This window comes from Dendrobates tinctorius, unplaced genomic scaffold (genome assembly GCF_039654945.1).
Source record: "Dendrobates tinctorius isolate UK_male_01 unplaced genomic scaffold, ASM3965494v1 ptg000109l, whole genome shotgun sequence".
Classification (NCBI taxonomy): Eukaryota; Metazoa; Chordata; class Amphibia; order Anura; family Dendrobatidae; genus Dendrobates; species Dendrobates tinctorius.
The window spans coordinates 2770934-2790075 of NW_027361777.1; positions in this window are offsets into that span (position 1 = coordinate 2770934).

Consider the following 19142-nt stretch of genomic DNA (forward strand, 5'->3'; position numbering starts at 1 on the left):
ATACTGATAGGGAATTTAGATTGTGAGCCCCATTGAGGACAGTGATGATAATGTGTGCAAACTGTAAAGCGCTGCAGAGTATGTTAGCGCTATATAAAAATAAAGATTATTATTAGATTTATTATTATTCCATGGCTCCATAGGTAAGGCTAAGTATGGTATAGTCCTTGCAGATACTGGGCTGTGTGTACAGATCCAACAGTCTTTTGGTTTCTGTCCTTCCATGTCCTTTATAAGAAGAGCATGATGTTGAATAAGTTTGTTATCCCAGTCAGCATTTAAGAGTTTGTCCTGTGTCTCTGTAGAGTGCAGTAACCCTGCCACTGCCAGCATGGTGATTAGGAGAACAGTCATTCTTGTCAGAGACACCGCACTGCACTTGCTCATAGAGCCAGTGCGCATGTCCGGAGTACAGAAGCAGTGCTAAAAGATACCAGTGGAGAAGGGCAGCAGAGGTGACCATGCGTGCTTCAGGGTATTAGTGTCAGGGTCCAGTCAGCGCTGGAAAGTAGAGAGGCATAGGACCTGAGGACACTGAAAATGAATAATCTGGCACGGGACCTATGGTCATGTGACTGCAAGGGGGCGGGGCTTAGTGTCCTGTTTTCAGATAGGACAGGACACCATACAACAACTCAGATTCAGGCTAAATAGAGGTCACAGCAGTACGGGCAAATGAGGTACAGGAGGGACAAACAGACGGGTAGTCAGACAGAGCCAAAGGTCATACACAAGAGGGCGACGTGGTACCAAGGGGACAAGCAGAGAGAAGTCGGGTCACAAGCCGAGAGTCATACACGAGAGGTAGCGCAGTACAAGAGGGTCAGGCAGAACTCGTAACAGGGACAGAACCAGATCACAACCGAACAAGCAAGCAAGATATCAGGCACAAGGCACACGTATACAAGAGGTCACTTATCTCAGCCAAGGGCAGGAGTATAACTGACACCAGACCCAGGTCCAGTGAGCACTAAATAGCCTCCTTCTGCCAGAGAGAGGCAGCACAATTAACCCATAGTCTAACCAGGACGGGTCAAAGCGAAATCCCATCCTGGATCATGACAGTACCCTCCTCTCAATGGGGGGCCACCGGACCCCCAGGTCTCCCAGGGCACTTGGCGTGAAAGGAATTAAGGGGTAAGTGGGACTGAACATGATGAATTGGGGGTAAGGGGCACTGCACATGAAGTGGGGGTAAGGGGGACTGCACATGATGTGGGGGTAAAATTAACTGCACATGATGATGGGGGAGTGGGGCTGCACATGAAGTTGGGGGGGAAGGGGACTGCACATGATAAAATGGAAGGGGGGATAAGGGGCTGCAAATGATGAAGCGGCACTGCAGATGAAGTGAGTGGGTGATAGGGGACTGCAATGGATGAAGTAAGGGGACTTCAAATTAAAGTGGGGACATTAAAGTGGATCCCCTATGGCCAGGATCACATTGGGCGATTTTGTGCGTATTGGCCGTAGGCCTACAGCTTATGTGCAACGTCTTTTTAGGCCATGTCCACACGTGGTGGAATGGTGGCGGGTTTTCCGTATGGACCCGCAGCAAACCAAGTGCTGCGGTCCGTACGGCTGTCAATTCCCGCACGGGGACCGCAGCGCTCAGGTGGGAAGGGGGGTACAGGGGCCCAGGTTTTATGAACAGCCCTGGGCCCATAGTCCACTTAATCCGCCACTGGCTCTGGCTCTGGTATGCTGCTGTGCGTTCAGGTGTGTGATGGGGTCAGGAGGCCGGCAGTCTCCTGCCCTCCAGATTTGGCTGCTGGAACTGTTGTACCCGTGCAGCCACGGACTCTGGCGTCCAGTGTCAAGCCCTCTTCGCTGGGGTGAGCTTGGTCACAGCTCCAAACTTAATGTGTATGGCGGTGTAGCACTATAGCACCTTATATTACTGGGTCATATTATAGTCATTTATATCTTGGCATATTTTAGTATACGTAAACTTTCATTTGTATTTATCCCTCATATTTTGCAGTACTCTGCAATCCATCCATAGCACTGCAGTACTTTTTGTAGAACATTATTTCTTGGTTATACTTGTATATTCATTTATTTTCAATGTGCATTGTATGTTTTGTCCTCTAGCACTTTATAGTACTGAATCATTTACAGTGGATTTAATTCTATATCTTGCAATACTTTTCAATTTTGCACAATTTTTGTTTTACAGCACTATAGCACTTTTTAGTGCAATTTTTAGAATATTATGGTAGTACTTTTCACGATATTATTGTCTACACTATATATTTAACTTACACATTATTAATAGAAAATTTTTTGAGCGATATATTTTAGCACTTAGCATTTTTTTTTTACATATTTTTTATTTATTTTTTTCTGGTGCTGATATTATACAAATTTTGGCAAGATGTATTGATTTATTTATTGTATGTATTCAGATTTTATATTTTAGCACTTAGCACTTTTTGATATATATTTTTTATTCTATTTTTTGTGTTTATATTATACTAATTTTGGCAAGATGTATTGATATATTTATTATTCAGATTTTTATGTCATCACATTATAATTTGGTATACAATATATATATTTATAATTTTGGCTTTCCATCATTTTTTCATGCTGGATCCGTTTTTTCTCAGACTTGTATTAGTGACAGATTGTGACGGATGGCCACACGTTTCATCCGTCGTTCAACGGATCCGTCAGAAAATCTCTGTCCGTCGGCCGGAGACAACGGACAGATGAACGTTTTTTGTGTACGTTGAAAAGTCGGATAGCGACGGATTCCGTCTTTTAAAACTGAGCATGCCCGGAATCATTTTTCTTCCTTTAATTTAACCCCTGCAGCTGCTTTTTCTATTTTGGCACAAAATCCCTCTCTCTCGCTCCAGAATTCTGTTTCTTTAATTCCTACAGCAAGGCTGCTACAACGGATCAGTCATAAAAACGGGTCCAGTGCATCAGTTTTTTGCAATATACGCAGGATCCGTCCACTTGACGGATCTGAACACTTTGACGGATTGTGACTGATTGCAAAAGACTGGAGTGTGAAAGGGGCCTTAAGAAGCGAGATGTGGATGAGAAAAGGCGGTGGATCCGTTGCCAACCGTTAATTGAAGGAATCCGCCAACGGATCCTCCTTTTTATACTGAGCATGCCCGAATGAATGTCCTTTCATGATATTTAACCCCAAATCCCATTCTGGCAGCTAAATCTCTCTCTCTCGTGAAACAGGCCTTACTTTAAATTTCATGCACTAGCGTCTAAAGCGGATCCGTACAAAAAACGGATCCAGTTGCATCCGTTTGCCACAAAACGGAAACGGATCCGTTTTTGCACACTGGCGGATTTTGACTAACGCCAGAAAACTGAAGTGTGAAACAGGCCTAAGAGAAAGAAAAGACTCAATCTGAGAAGAGGTCACCTATAAGGTACCAGGATGTACATTTTTAGCGATTGGTACTGACTGCGTCTCATCAGTACTATGGTTCCTGTATAGTCCACAGTCTGATAAAGACTGATAACTCCCAGCATCTCCTTACCATTGTTAAGGACATACTGGGAGTTGTAGGTTCATGAGATACAAATGTATATGGGCCTGACTTAGAAGGATTCAGCTCATCAGTTATTAATCACATGATGTCATAGACCTAATGGAAAAGGGAAGAATTAGCTGGGTAGAAATGCAAAATGGGCGCCTTCGGCTTCATCTGCCTTGGGCAACCAAAATACTTTGTTTCGGCCCTGGTAACGGATAAAGCAAAATCCTACATGACCTATCAGTGTTCTACGATTTGGGATGAGGACACTTATTGTATGTGGGCTGGTGAATTTAGTGTGCCAGGGCTGCTTTTTAGTCCCAACTCGGCCCTGAATCCCCTCGTGTATCTGAATGGGAGGAAGAGTGTGAACTTGTGCTAATTGTGCAGTCACACTTTGTCATCTCTGCTCCGTCCTGTCTTCCAGCGCAGGGTTAAATTGCTCTGACTTCATATCTGGCTTCATGGCTTGATCATAGATGCTGGATCCTGATCCCTAACAAAATATCACCAACCGAAGATTGTGAAAGAAACACACAAAACACTTTTATTGGATGTTAAATTGACCGAATTTTATTCCAAATCTCATCATTATTATTTCTTTCAGTGTCTGAAATTTAGAATCAGCCAATTACTATGAAAGAGACACTGAAAATGGCAGAACCCCCGACTCACGAAGAATCATCCTTCAGCACTCAGGAGGGGAAAACCCCCTGTGGTGGAAACCTCTAGGGAACCATGGCTGCAGGACTGCCCTTCCCTTGGGCTTAGAAGGTTAGTGCCAACATGTAACAGCAAATTGTACCTGAATTTGTACATTGTGTCATATTTGTTTTGGAGAAGCCTAATGCGACCTCTCCAGGCCGTACACATAAAGTGAAGGCGGCCAGTACCGGACGTGAGGGAGATCTGGCTGCAACATCTGTCACCCCATTGATCTGGCTGGCTAGGCGGTATGGCTGATCTGGCTGGCTAGGCGCTATGGCTGATCTGGCTGGCTAGGCGGTGTCCCCTTCCTCCCATTGTGGAGTGATGAAGCTCCAGGTCTCCAGACACATCAAGTATGGCTCCGTCTACGGCTGAATGACTTGTGGTTCTGGAATCTTCTCCTGCATCATAGATGCATGTGTTTATGACATCAGCACAGTTGCCATAGTTATCACAGGTGTTTTATACTGTGGTTTCATTGGCTAGAAAGTCCCTCTCAGTGTTCCAAAGAATTAACCCTTGAATGACTGGTATTGTGCCTTTCTCCAGAAGCCTGTAAAATAAACTTGTCACTAGACAGGACCATTATCATTATTATATTTTAAAGTTGCCCCAACCAAAGTTTAATAAGTGAGCGCATCTAGAGTTGATGTGTAACAAGCGCAATCATTCCATTAAGCCATACTAAATGCATAAATGCACAATATGAGAACAGAGCAGTCTCATAGAAAATTAATGATACCAAGGTAAATGCAGTTAGATATGGGATGCTATATAGGGGCTCATACTGTATATAGGAGCTATATGGGGACTCACACTGTATATAGGAGGCAATATGGTGGCAAACACTGTATTCAGGAGGCTATATGTGGGTGCTCATACTGTATATAGGAGGCTATATGCGGCCTCATACTGTATATAGGAAGCGATGTGCAGGCTCATACCATACATAGGAGGCTATATGTGGCCTCATACTGTATATAGGAAGCGATGTGCAGGCTCATACTGTATATAGGAGGCTATGTGGGCTCATATCGTATATAGGAAGCAATGTGCAGGCTCATACTGTATATAGGAGACTATATGTGGCCTCATATTGTATATAGAAGGCTATATGTGGCCTCATACTGTATTTTGGAGAAAATTCAAAACATTCATTATTCAATAGGGCCCAAACTATCAAAAACCAGCGGTTTCAATGAACACACATTTCTTGGTAGAATCATGCAGGACTGAAATTTTTGATGTTTTTCTACTCCTCTCATGAGCCCAAACAAGTCTCTAAAAGGATGAGTTTGCAACTACTTTACTTTTGGAGAAAATTCAAAACATTCGTTATTCAATAGAGCCCAATAGCAAAAACCAGCGTTTTGAATGAAGAATCACATTTCTTGGTAGAATCATGCAGGATTGAAATTTTTGATGGTTTTTTACTCCTCTCAACAGCCCAAACAAGTTTCTAAAAGGATGAGTTTGCAACTACTTTACTTTTGGAGAAAATTCAAAACATTCATTATTCAATAGAGCCCAATAGCAAAAACCAGCGTTTTGAATGAAGAATCACATTTCTTGGTAGAATCATGCAGGATTGAAATTTTTGATGGTTTTTTACTCCTCTCAACAGCCCAAACAAGTTTCTAAAAGGATGAGTTTGCAACTACTTTACTTTTGGAGAAAATTCAAAACATTCATTATTCAATAGGGCCCAAACTATCAAAAACCAGCGGTTTGAATGAACACACATTTCTTGGTAGAATCATGCAGGACTGAAATTTTTGATGTTTTTCTACTCTTCTCATGAGCCCAAACAAGTCTCTAAAAGCATGAGTTTGCAACTACTTTACTTTTGGAGAAAATTCAAAACATTCATTATTCAATAGAGCCCAATAGCAAAAACCAGCGTTTTGAATGAAGAATCACATTTCTTGGTAGAATCATGCAGGATTGAAATTTTTGATGGTTTTTTACTCCTCTCAACAGCCCAAACAAGTTTCTAAAAGGATGAGTTTGCAACTACTTTACTTTTGGAGAAAATTCAAAACATTCATTATTCAATAGAGCCCAATAGCAAAAATCAGGTTTTGAATGAAGAATCACATTTCTTGGTAGAATCATGCAGGACTGAAATTTTTGATGTTTTTCTACTCCTCTCATGAGCCCAAACAAGTCTCTAAAAGCATGAGTTTGCAACTACTTTACTTTTGGAGAAAATTCAAAACATTCACTATTCAATAGAGCCCAATAGCAAAAACCAGCGTTTTGAATGAAGAATCACATTTCTTGGTAGAATCATGCAGGATTGAAATTTTTGATGGTTTTTTACTCCTCTCAACAGCCCAAACAAGTTTCTAAAAGGATGAGTTTGCAACTACTTTACTTTTGGAGAAAATTCAAAACATTCATTATTCAATAGGGCCCAAACTATCAAAAACCAGCGGTTTGAATGAACACACATTTCTTGGTAGAATCATGCAGGACTGAAATTTTTGATGTTTTTCTACTCCTCTCATGAGCCCAAACAAGTCTCTAAAAGCATGAGTTTGCAACTACTTTACTTTTGGAGAAAATTCAAAACATGCATTATTCAATAGAGCCCAATAGCAAAAACCAGCGTTTTGAATGAAGAATCACATTTCTTGGTAGAATCATGCAGGATTGAAATTTTTGATGGTTTTTTACTCCTCTCAACAGCCCAAACAAGTTTCTAAAAGGATGAGTTTGCAACTACTTTACTTTTGGAGAAAATTCAAAACATTCATTATTCAATAGGGCCCAAACTATCAAAAACAAGCGGTTTCAATGAACACACATTTCTTGGTAGAATCATGCAGGACTGAAATTTTTGATGTTTTTCTACTCCTCTCATGAGCCCAAACAAGTCTCTAAAAGCATGAGTTTGCAACTACTTTACTTTTGGAGAAAATTCAAAACATTCACTATTCAATAGAGCCCAATAGCAAAAATCAGGTTTTGAATGAAGAATCACATTTCTTGGTAAAATCATGCAGGATTGAAATTTTTGATGTTTTTTTACTCCTCTCAACAGCCCAAACAAGTTTCTAAAAGGATGAGTTTGCAACTACTTTACTTTTGGAGAAAATTCAAAACATTAATTATTCAATAGGGCCCAAACTATCAAAAACCAGCGGTTTCAATGAACACACATTTCTTGGTAGAATCATGCAGGACTGAAATTTTTGATGTTTTTCTTCTCCTCTCATGAGCCCAAACAAGTCTCTAAAAGCATGAGTTTGCAACTACTTTACTTTTGGAGAAAATTCAAAACATTCACTATTCAATAGAGCCCAACAGTAAAAATCAGGTTTTGAATGAAGAATCACATTTCTTGGTAAAATCATGCAGGATTGAAATTTTTGATGGTTTTTTACTCCTCTCAACAGCCCAAACAAGTTTCTAAAAGGATGAGTTTGCAACTACTTTACTTTTGGAGAAAATTCAAAACATTCATTATTCAATTGGGCCCAAACTATCAAACACCAGCGGTTTCAATGAACACACATTTCTTGGTAGAATCATGCAGGACTGAAATTTTTGATGTTTTTCTACTCCTCTCATGAGCCCAAACAAGTCTCTAAAAGCATGAGTTTGCAACTACTTTACTTTTGGAGAAAATTCAAAACATTCATTATTCAATAGAGCCCAATAGCAAAAACCAGCGTTTTGAATGAAGAATCACATTTCTTGGTAGAATCATGCAGGATTGAAATTTTTGATGGTTTTTTTACTCCTCTCAACAGCCCAAACAAGTTTCTAAAAGGATGAGTTTGCAACTACTTTACTTTTGGAGAAAATTCAAAACATTCATTATTCAATAGGGCCCAAACTATCAAAAACCAGCGGTTTCAATGAACACACATTTCTTGGTAGAATCATGCAGGACTGAAATTTTTGATGTTTTTCTACTCCTCTCATGAGCCCAAACAAGTCTCTAAAAGCAAGAGTTTGCAACTACTTTACTTTTGGAGAAAATTCAAAACATTCATTATTCAATAGAGCCCAATAGCAAAAACCAGCGTTTTGAATGAAGAATCACATTTCTTGGTAGAATCATGCAGGATTGAAATTTTTGATGGTTTTTTACTCCTCTCAACAGCCCAAACAAGTTTCTAAAAGGATGAGTTTGCAACTACTTTACTTTTGGAGAAAATTCAAAACATTCATTATTCAATAGAGCCCAATAGCAAAAATCAGGTTTTGAATGAAGAATCACATTTCTTGGTAGAATCATGCAGGATTAAAATTTTTGATGGTTTTTTACTCCTCTCAACAGCCCAAACAAGTTTCTAAAAGGATGAGTTTGCAACTACTTTACTTTTGGAGAAAATTCAAAACATTCATTATTCAATAGGGCCCAAACTATCAAAAACCAGCGGTTTGAATGAACACACATTTCTTGGTAGAATCATGCAGGACTGAAATTTTTGATGTTTTTCTACTCCTCTCATGAGCCCAAACAAGTCTCTAAAAGCATGAGTTTGCAACTACTTTACTTTTGGAGAAAATTCAAAACATTCACTATTCAATAGAGCCCAATAGCAAAAATCAGGTTTTGAATGAAGAATCACATTTCTTGGTAAAATCATGCAGGATTGAAATTTTTGATGGTTTTTTACTCCTCTCAACAGCCCAAACAAGTTTCTAAAAGGATGAGTTTGCAACTACTTTACTTTTGGAGAAAATTCAAAACATTCATTATTCAATAGAGCCCAATAGCAAAAACCAGCGTTTTGAATGAAGAATCACATTTCTTGGTAGAATCATGCAGGATTGAAATTTTTGATGGTTTTTTACTCCTCTCATGAGCCCAAACAAATCTCTAAAAGCATGAGTTTGCAACTGCTTTACTTTTGGAGAAAATTCAAAACATTCATTATTCAATAGAGCCCAATAGCAAAAATCAGGATTTGAATGAAGAATCACATTTCTTGGTAGAATCATGCAGGATTGAAATTTTTGATGGTTTTTTACTCCTCTCAACAGCCCAAACAAGTTTCTAAAAGGATGAGTTTGCAACTACTTTACTTTTGGAGAAAATTCAAAACATTCATTATTCAATAGGGCCCAAAATATCAAAAACCAGCGGTTTGAATGAACACACATTTCTTGGTAGAATCGTGCAGGACTGAAATTTTTGATGTTTTTCTACTCCTCTCATGAGCCCAAACAAGTCTCTAAAAGGATGAGTTTGCAACTACTTTACTTTTGGAGAAAATTCAAAACATTCATTATTCAATAGAGCCCAATAGCAAAAACCAGCGTTTTGAATGAAGAATCACATTTCTTGGTAGAATCATGCAGGATTGAAATTTTTGATGGTTTTTTACTCCTTTCAACAGCCCAAACAAGTTTCTAAAAGGATGAGTTTGCAAGTATTTTACTTTTGGAGAAAATTCAAAACATTCATTATTCAATAGAGCCCAATAGCAAAAACCAGCGTTTTGAATGAAGAATCACATTTCTTGGTAGAATCATGCAGGATTGAAATTTTTGATGGTTTTTTACTCCTCTCAACAGCCCAAACAAGTTTCTAAAAGGATGAGTTTGCAACTACTTTAGTTTTGGAGAAAATTCAAAACATTCATTATTCAATAGGGCCCAAACTATCAAAAACCAGCGGTTTCAATGAACACACATTTCTTGGTAGAATCATGCAGGACTGAAATTTTTGATGTTTTTCTACTCCTCTCATGAGCCCAAACAAGTCTCTAAAAGCATGAGTTTGCAACTACTTTACTTTTGGAGAAAATTCAAAACATTCATTATTCAATAGAGCCCAATAGCAAAAACCAGCGTTTTGAATGAAGAATCACATTTCTTGGTAGAATCATGCAGGATTGAAATTTTTGATGGTTTTTTACTCCTCTCAACAGCCCAAACAAGTTTCTAAAAGGATGAGTTTGCAACTACTTTACTTTTGGAGAAAATTCAAAACATTCATTATTCAATAGGGCCCAAACTATCAAAAACCAGCGGTTTCAATGAACACACATTTCTTGGTAGAATCATGCAGGACTGAAATTGTTGTTTTTCTACTCCTCTCATGAGCCCAAACAAGTCTCTAAAAGCATGAGTTTGCAACTACTTTACTTTTGGAGAAAATTCAAAACATTCATTATTCAATAGAGCCCAATAGCAAAAACCAGCGTTTTGAATGAAGAATCACATTTCTTGGTAGAATCATGCAGGATTGAAATTTTTGATGGTTTTTTACTCCTCTCAACAGCCCAAACAAGTTTCTAAAAGGATGAGTTTGCAACTACTTTACTTTTGGAGAAAATTCAAAGCATTCATTATTCAATAGGGCCCAAACTATCAAAAACCAGCGGTTTGAATGAACACACATTTCTTGGTAGAATCATGCAGGACTGAAATTTTTGATGTTTTTGTACTCCTCTCATGAGCCCAAACAAGTCTCTAAAAGCATGAGTTTGCAACTACTTTATTTTTGGAGAAAATTCAAAACATTCACTATTCAATAGAGCCCAATAGCAAAAACCAGTGTTTTGAATGAAGAATCACATTTCTTGGTAGAATCATGCAGGATTGAAATTTTTGATGGTTTTTTACTCCTCTCAACAGCCCAAACAAGTTTCTAAAAGGATGAGTTTGCAACTACTTTACTTTTGGAGAAAATTCAAAACATTCATTATTCAATAGGGCCCAAACTATCAAAAACCAGCGGTTTCAATGAACACACATTTCTTGGTAGAATCATGCAGGACTGAAATTTTTGATGTTTTTCTACTCCTCTCATGAGCGCAAACAAGTCTCTAAAAGCATGAGTTTGCAACTACTTTACTTTTGGAGAAAATTCAAAACATTCACTATTCAATAGAGCCCAATAGCAAAAACCAGCGTTTTGAATGAAGAATCACATTTCTTGGTAGAATCATGCAGGATTGAAATTTTTGATGGTTTTTTACTCCTCTCAACAGCCCAAACAAGTTTCTAAAAGGATAAGTTTGCAACTACTTTACTTTTGGAGAAAATTCAAAACATTCATTATTCAATAGGGCCCAAACTATCAAAAACCAGCGGTTTCAATGAACACACATTTCTTGGTAGAATCATGCAGGACTGAAATTTTTGATGTTTTTCTACTCCTCTCATGAGCCCAAACAAGTCTCTAAAAGCATGAGTTTGCAACTACTTTACTTTTGGAGAAAATTCAAAACATTCATTATTCAATAGAGCCCAATAGCAAAAATCAGGTTTTGAATGAAGAATCACATTTCTTGGTAGAATCATGCAGGATTGAAATTTTTCATGGGTTTTTACTCCTCTCAACAGCCCAAACAAGTTTCTAAAAGGATGAGTTTGCAACTACTTTACTTTTGGAGAAAATTCAAAACATTCATTATTCAATAGGGCCCAAAATATCAAAAACAAGCGGTTTGAATGAACACACATTTCTTGGTAGAATCGTGCAGGAGTGAAATTTTTGATGTTTTTCTACTCCTCTCATGAGCCCAAACAAGTCTCTAAAAGCATGAGTTTGCAACTACTTTACTTTTGGAGAAAATTCAAAACATTCACTATTCAATAGAGCCCAATAGCAAAAATCAGGTTTTGAATGAAGAATCACATTTCTTGGTAAAATCATGCAGGATTGAAATTTTTGATGGTTTTTTACTCCTCTCAACAGCCCAAACAAGTTTCTAAAAGGATGAGTTTGCAACTACTTTACTTTTGAAGAAAATTCAAAACATTCATTATTCAATAGGGCCCAAACTATCAAAAACCAGCGGTTTCAATGAACACACATTTCTTGGTAGAATCATGCAGGACTGAAATTTTTGATATTTTTCTACTCCTCTCATGAGCCCAAACAAGTCTCTAAAAGCATGAGTTTGCAACTACTTTACTTTTGGAGAAAATTCAAAACATTCATTATTCAATAGAGCCCAATAGCAAAAATCAGGTTTTGAATGAAGAATCACATTTCTTGGTAGAATCATGCAGGATTGAAATTTTTGATGGTTTTTTACTCCTCTCAACAGCCCAAACAAGTTTCTAAAAGGATGAGTTTGCAACTACTTTACTTTTGGAGAAAATTCAAAACATTCATTATTCAATAGGGCCCAAAATATCAAAAACCAGCGGTGTGAATGAACACACATTTCTTGGTAGAATCGTGCAGGAGTGAAATTTTTGATGTTTTTCTACTCCTCTCATGAGCCCAAACAAGTCTCTAAAAGGATGAGTTTGCAACTACTTTACTTTTGAAGAAAATTCAAAACATTCATTATTCAATAGAGCCCAATAGCAAAAACCAGCGTTTTGAATGAAGAATCACATTCCTTGGTAGAATCATGCAGGATTGAAATTTTTGATGGTTTTTTACTCCTCTCAACAGCCCAAACAAGTTTCTAAAAGGATGAGTTTGCAACTACTTTACTTTTGGAGAAAATTCAAAACATTCATTATTCAATAGGGCCCAAACTATCAAAAACCAGCGGTTTGAATGAACACACATTTCTTGGTAGAATCATGCAGGACTGAAATTTTTGATGTTTTTGTACTCCTCTCATGAGCCCAAACAAGTCTCTAAAAGCATGAGTTTGCAACTACTTTATTTTTGGAGAAAATTCAAAACATTCACTATTCAATAGAGCCCAATAGCAAAAACCAGTGTTTTGAATGACGAATCACATTTCTTGGTAGAATCATGCAGGATTGAAATTTTTGATGGTTTTTTACTCCTCTCAACAGCCCAAACAAGTTTCTAAAAGGATGAGTTTGCAACTACTTTACTTTTGGAGAAAATTCAAAACATTCATTATTCAATAGGGCCCAAACTATCAAAAACCAGCGGTTTCAATGAACACACATTTCTTGGTAGAATCATGCAGGACTGAAATTTTTGATGTTTTTCTACTCCTCTCATGAGCGCAAACAAGTCTCTAAAAGCATGAGTTTGCAACTACTTTACTTTTGGAGAAAATTCAAAACATTCACTATTCAATAGAGCCCAATAGCAAAAACCAGCGTTTTGAATGAAGAATCACATTTCTTGGTAGAATCATGCAGGATTGAAATTTTTGATGGTTTTTTACTCCTCTCAACAGCCCAAACAAGTTTCTAAAAGGATGAGTTTGCAACTACTTTACTTTTGGAGAAAATTCAAAACATTCATTATTCAATAGGGCCCAAACTATCAAAAACCAGCGGTTTCAATGAACACACATTTCTTGGTAGAATCATGCAGGACTGAAATTTTTGATGTTTTTCTACTCCTCTCATGAGCCCAAACAAGTCTCTAAAAGCATGAGTTTGCAACTACTTTACTTTTGGAGAAAATTCAAAACATTCATTATTCAATAGAGCCCAATAGCAAAAATCAGGTTTTGAATGAAGAATCACATTTCTTGGTAGAATCATGCAGGATTGAAATTTTTCATGGGTTTTTACTCCTCTCAACAGCCCAAACAAGTTTCTAAAAGGATGAGTTTGCAACTACTTTACTTTTGGAGAAAATTCAAAACATTCATTATTCAATAGGGCCCAAAATATCAAAAACAAGCGGTTTGAATGAACACACATTTCTTGGTAGAATCGTGCAGGACTGAAATTTTTGATGTTTTTCTACTCCTCTCATGAGCCCAAACAAGTCTCTAAAAGCATGAGTTTGCAACTACTTTACTTTTGGAGAAAATTCAAAACATTCACTATTCAATAGAGCCCAATAGCAAAAATCAGGTTTTGAATGAAGAATCACATTTCTTGGTAAAATCATGCAGGATTGAAATTTTTGATGGTTTTTTACTCCTCTCAACAGCCCAAACAAGTTTCTAAAAGGATGAGTTTGCAACTACTTTACTTTTGAAGAAAATTCAAAACATTCATTATTCAATAGGGCCCAAACTATCAAAAACCAGCGGTTTCAATGAACACACATTTCTTGGTAGAATCATGCAGGACTGAAATTTTTGATATTTTTCTACTCCTCTCATGAGCCCAAACAAGTCTCTAAAAGCATGAGTTTGCAACTACTTTACTTTTGGAGAAAATTCAAAACATTCATTATTCAATAGAGCCCAATAGCAAAAATCAGGTTTTGAATGAAGAATCACATTTCTTGGTAGAATCATGCAGGATTGAAATTTTTGATGGTTTTTTACTCCTCTCAACAGCCCAAACAAGTTTCTAAAAGGATGAGTTTGCAACTACTTTACTTTTGGAGAAAATTCAAAACATTCATTATTCAATAGGGCCCAAAATATCAAAAACCAGCGGTTTGAATGAACACACATTTCTTGGTAGAATCGTGCAGGAGTGAAATTTTTGATGTTTTTCTACTCCTCTCATGAGCCCAAACAAGTCTCTAAAAGGATGAGTTTGCAACTACTTTACTTTTGAAGAAAATTCAAAACATTCATTATTCAATAGAGCCCAATAGCAAAAACCAGCGTTTTGAATGAAGAATCACATTCCTTGGTAGAATCATGCAGGATTGAAATTTTTGATGGTTTTTTACTCCTCTCAACAGCCCAAACAAGTTTCTAAAAGGATGAGTTTGCAACTACTTTACTTTTGGAGAAAATTCAAAACATTCATTATTCAATAGGGCCCAAACTATCAAAAACCAGCGGTTTGAATGAACACACATTTCTTGGTAGAATCATGCAGGACTGAAATTTTTGATGTTTTTCTACTCCTCTCATGAGCCCAAACAAGTCTCTAAAAGCATGAGTTTGCAACTACTTTACTTTTGGAGAAAATTCAAAACATTCACTATTCAATAGAGCCCAATAGCAAAAATCAGGTTTTGAATGAAGAATCACATTTCTTGGTAAAATCATGCAGGATTGAAATTTTTGATGGTATTTTACGCCTCTCAACAGCCCAAACAAGTTTCTAAAAGGATGAGTTTGCAACTACTTTACTTTTGGAGAAAATTCAAAACATTCATTATTCAATAGGGCCCAAACTATCAAAAACCAGCGGTTTGAATGAACACACATTTCTTGGTAGAATCATGCAGGACTGAAATTTTTGATGTTTTTCTACTCCTCTCATGAGCCCAAACAAGTCTCTAAAAGCATGAGTTTGCAACTACTTTACTTTTGGAGAAAATTCAAAACATTCATTATTCAATAGAGCCCAATAGCAAAAACCAGCGTTTTGAATGAAGAATCACATTTCTTGGTAGAATCATGCAGGATTGAAATTTTTGATGGTTTTTTACTCCTCTCAACAGCCCAAACAAGTTTCTAAAAGGATGAGTTTGCAACTACTTTACTTTTGGAGAAAATTCAAAACATTCATTATTCAATAGGGCCCAAACTATCAAAAACCAGCGGTTTGAATGAACACACATTTCTTGGTAGAATCATGCAGGACTGAAATTTTTGATGTTTTTCTACTCCTCTCATGAGCCCAAACAAGTCTCTAAAAGCATGAGTTTGCAACTACTTTACTTTTGGAGAAAATTCAAAACATTCACTATTCAATAGAGCCCAATAGCAAAAATCAGGTTTTGAATGAAGAATCACATTTCTTGGTAAAATCATGCAGGATTGAAATTTTTGATGGTTTTTTACTCCTCTCAACAGCCCAAACAAGTTTCTAAAAGGATGAGTTTGCAACTACTTTACTTTTGGAGAAAATTCAAAACATTCATTATTCAATAGGGCCCAAACTATCAAAAACCAGCGGTTTCAATGAACACACATTTCTTGGTAGAATCATGCAGGACTGAAATTTTTGATGTTTTTCTACTCCTCTCATGAGCCCAAACAAGTCTCTAAAAGCATGAGTTTGCAACTACTTTACTTTTGGAGAAAATTCAAAACATTCATTATTCAATAGAGCCCAATAGCAAAAACCAGCGTTTTGAATGAAGAATCACATTTCTTGGTAGAATCATGCAGGATTGAAATTTTTGATGGTTTTTTACTCCTCTCAACAGCCCAAACAAGTTTCTAAAAGGATGAGTTTGCAACTACTTTACTTTTGGATAAAATTCAAAACATTCATTATTCAATAGGGCCCAAACTATCAAAAACCAGCGGTTTCAATGAACACACATTTCTTGGTAGAATCATGCAGGACTGAAATTTTTGACGTTTTTCTACTCCTCTCATGAGCCCAAACAAGTCTCTAAAAGCATGAGTTTGCAACTACTTTACTTTTGGAGAAAATTCAAAACATTCATTATTCAATAGAGCCCAATAGCAAAAATCAGGTTTTGAATGAAGAATCACATTTCTTGGTAAAATCATGCAGGATTGAAATTTTTGATGGTTTTTTACTCCTCTCAACAGCCCAAACAAGTTTCTAAAAGGATGAGTTTGCAACTACTTTACTTTTGGAGAAAATTCAAAACATTCATTATTCAATAGGGCCCAAACTATCAAAAACCAGCGGTTTGAATGAACACACATTTCTTGGTAGAATCATGCAGGACTGAAATTTTTGATGTTTTTCTACTCCTCTCATGAGCCCAAACAAGTCTCTAAAAGGATGAGTTTGCAACTACTTTACTTTTGGAGAAAATTCAAAACATTCATTATTCAATAGAGCCCAATAGCAAAAACCAGCGTTTTGAATGAAGAATCACATTTCTTGGTAGAATCATGCAGGATTTAAATTTTTGATGGTTTTTTACTCCTCTCAACAGCCCAAACAAGTTTCTAAAAGGCTGAGTTTGCAACTACTTTACTTTTGGATAAAATTCAAAACATTCATTATTCAATAGGGCCCAAACTATCAAAAACCAGCGGTTTCAATGAACACACATTTCTTGGTAGAATCATGCAGGACTGAAATTTTTGATGTTTTTCTACTCCTCTCATGAGCCCAAACAAGTCTCTAAAAGCATGAGTTTGCAACTACTTTACTTTTGGAGAAAATTCAAAACATTCACTATTCAATAGAGCCCAATAGCAAAAATCAGGTTTTGAATGAAGAATCACATTTCTTGGTAAAATCATGCAGGATTGAAATTTTTGATGGTTTTTTACTCCTCTCAACAGCCCAAACAAGTTTCTAAAAGGATGAGTTTGCAACTACTTTACTTTTGGAGAAAATTCAAAACATTCATTATTCAATAGGGCCCAAACTATCAAAAACCAACGGTTTCAATGAACACACATTTCTTGGTAGAATCATGCAGGACTGAAATTTTTGATGTTTTTCTACTCCTCTCATGAGCCCAAACAAGACGCTAAAAGCATGAGTTTGCAACTACTTTACTTTTGGAGAAAATTCAAAACATTCATTATTCAATAGAGCCCAATAGCAAAAACCAGCGTTTTGAATGAAGAATCACATTTCTTGGTAGAATCATGCAGGATTGAAATTTTTGATGGTTTTTTTACTCCTCTCAACAGCCCAAACAAGTTTCTAAAAGGATGAGTTTGCAACTACTTTACTTTTGGAGAAAATTCAAAACATTCATTATTCAATAGGGCCCAAACTATCAAAAACCAGCGGTTTGAATGAACACACATTTCTTGGTAGAATCATGCAGGACTGAAATTTTTGATGTTTTTCTACTCCTCTCATGAGCCCAAACAAGTCTCTAAAAGCATGAGTTTGCAACTACTTTACTTTTGGAGAAAATTCAAAACATTCATTATTCAATAGAGCCCAATAGCAAAAATCAGGTTTTGAATGAAGAATCACATTTCTTGGTAGAATCATGCAGGATTGAAATTTTTGATGGGTTTTTACTCCTCTCAACAGCCCAAACAAGTTTCTAAAAGGATGAGTTTGCAACTACTTTACTTTTGGAGAAAATTCAAAACATTCATTATTCAATAGGGCCCAAACTATCAAAAACCAGCGGTTTCAATGAACACACATTTCTTGGTAGAATCATGCAGGACTGAAATTTTTGATGTTTTTCTACTCCTCTCATGAGCCCAAACAAGTCTCTAAAAGCATGAGTTTGCAACTACTTTACTTTTGGAGAAAATTCAAAACATTCATTATTCAATAGAGCCCAATAGCAAAAACCAGCGTTTTGAATGAAGAATCACATTTCTTGGTAGAATCATGCAGGATTGAAATTTTTGATGGTTTTTAACTCCTCTCAACAGCCCAAACAAGTTTCTAAAAGGATGAGTTTGCAAGTACTTTACTTTTGGAGAAAATTCAAAACATTCATTATTCAATAGAGCCCAATAGCAAAAATCAGGTGTTGAATGAAGAATCACATTTCTTGGTAGAATCATGCAGGACTGAAATTTTTTATGTTTTTCTACTCCTCTCATGAGCCCAAACAAGTCTCTAAAAGCATGAGTTTGCAACTACTTTACTTTTGGAGAAAATTCAAAACATTCACTATTCTATAGAGCCCAATAGCAAAAATCAGGTTTTGAATGAAGAATCACATTTCTTGGTAAAATCATGCAGGATTGAAATTTTTGATGGTTTTTTACTCCTCTCAACAGCCCAAACAAGTTTCTAAAAGGATGAGTTTGCAACTACTTTACTTTTGGAGAAAATTCAAAACATTCATTATTCAATAGGGCCCAAACTATCAAAAACCAGCGGTTTCAATGAACACACATTTCTTGGTAGTATCATGCAGGACTGAAATTTTTGATGTTTTTCTACTCCTCTCATGAGCCCAAACAAGTCTCTAAAAGCATGAGTTTGCAACTACTTTACTTTTGGAGAAAATTCAAAACATTCATTATTAAATAGAGCCCAATAGCAAAAACCAGCGTTTTGAATGAAGAATCACATTTCTTGGTAGAATCATGCAGGATTGAAATTTTTGATGTTTTTTTACTCCTCTCAACAGCCCAAACAAGTTTCTAAAAGGATGAGTTTGCAACTACTTTACTTTTGGAGAAAATTCAAAACATTCATTATTCAATAGGGCCCAAACTATCAAAAACCAGCGGTTTGAATGAACACACATTTCTTGGTAGAATCATGCAGGACTGA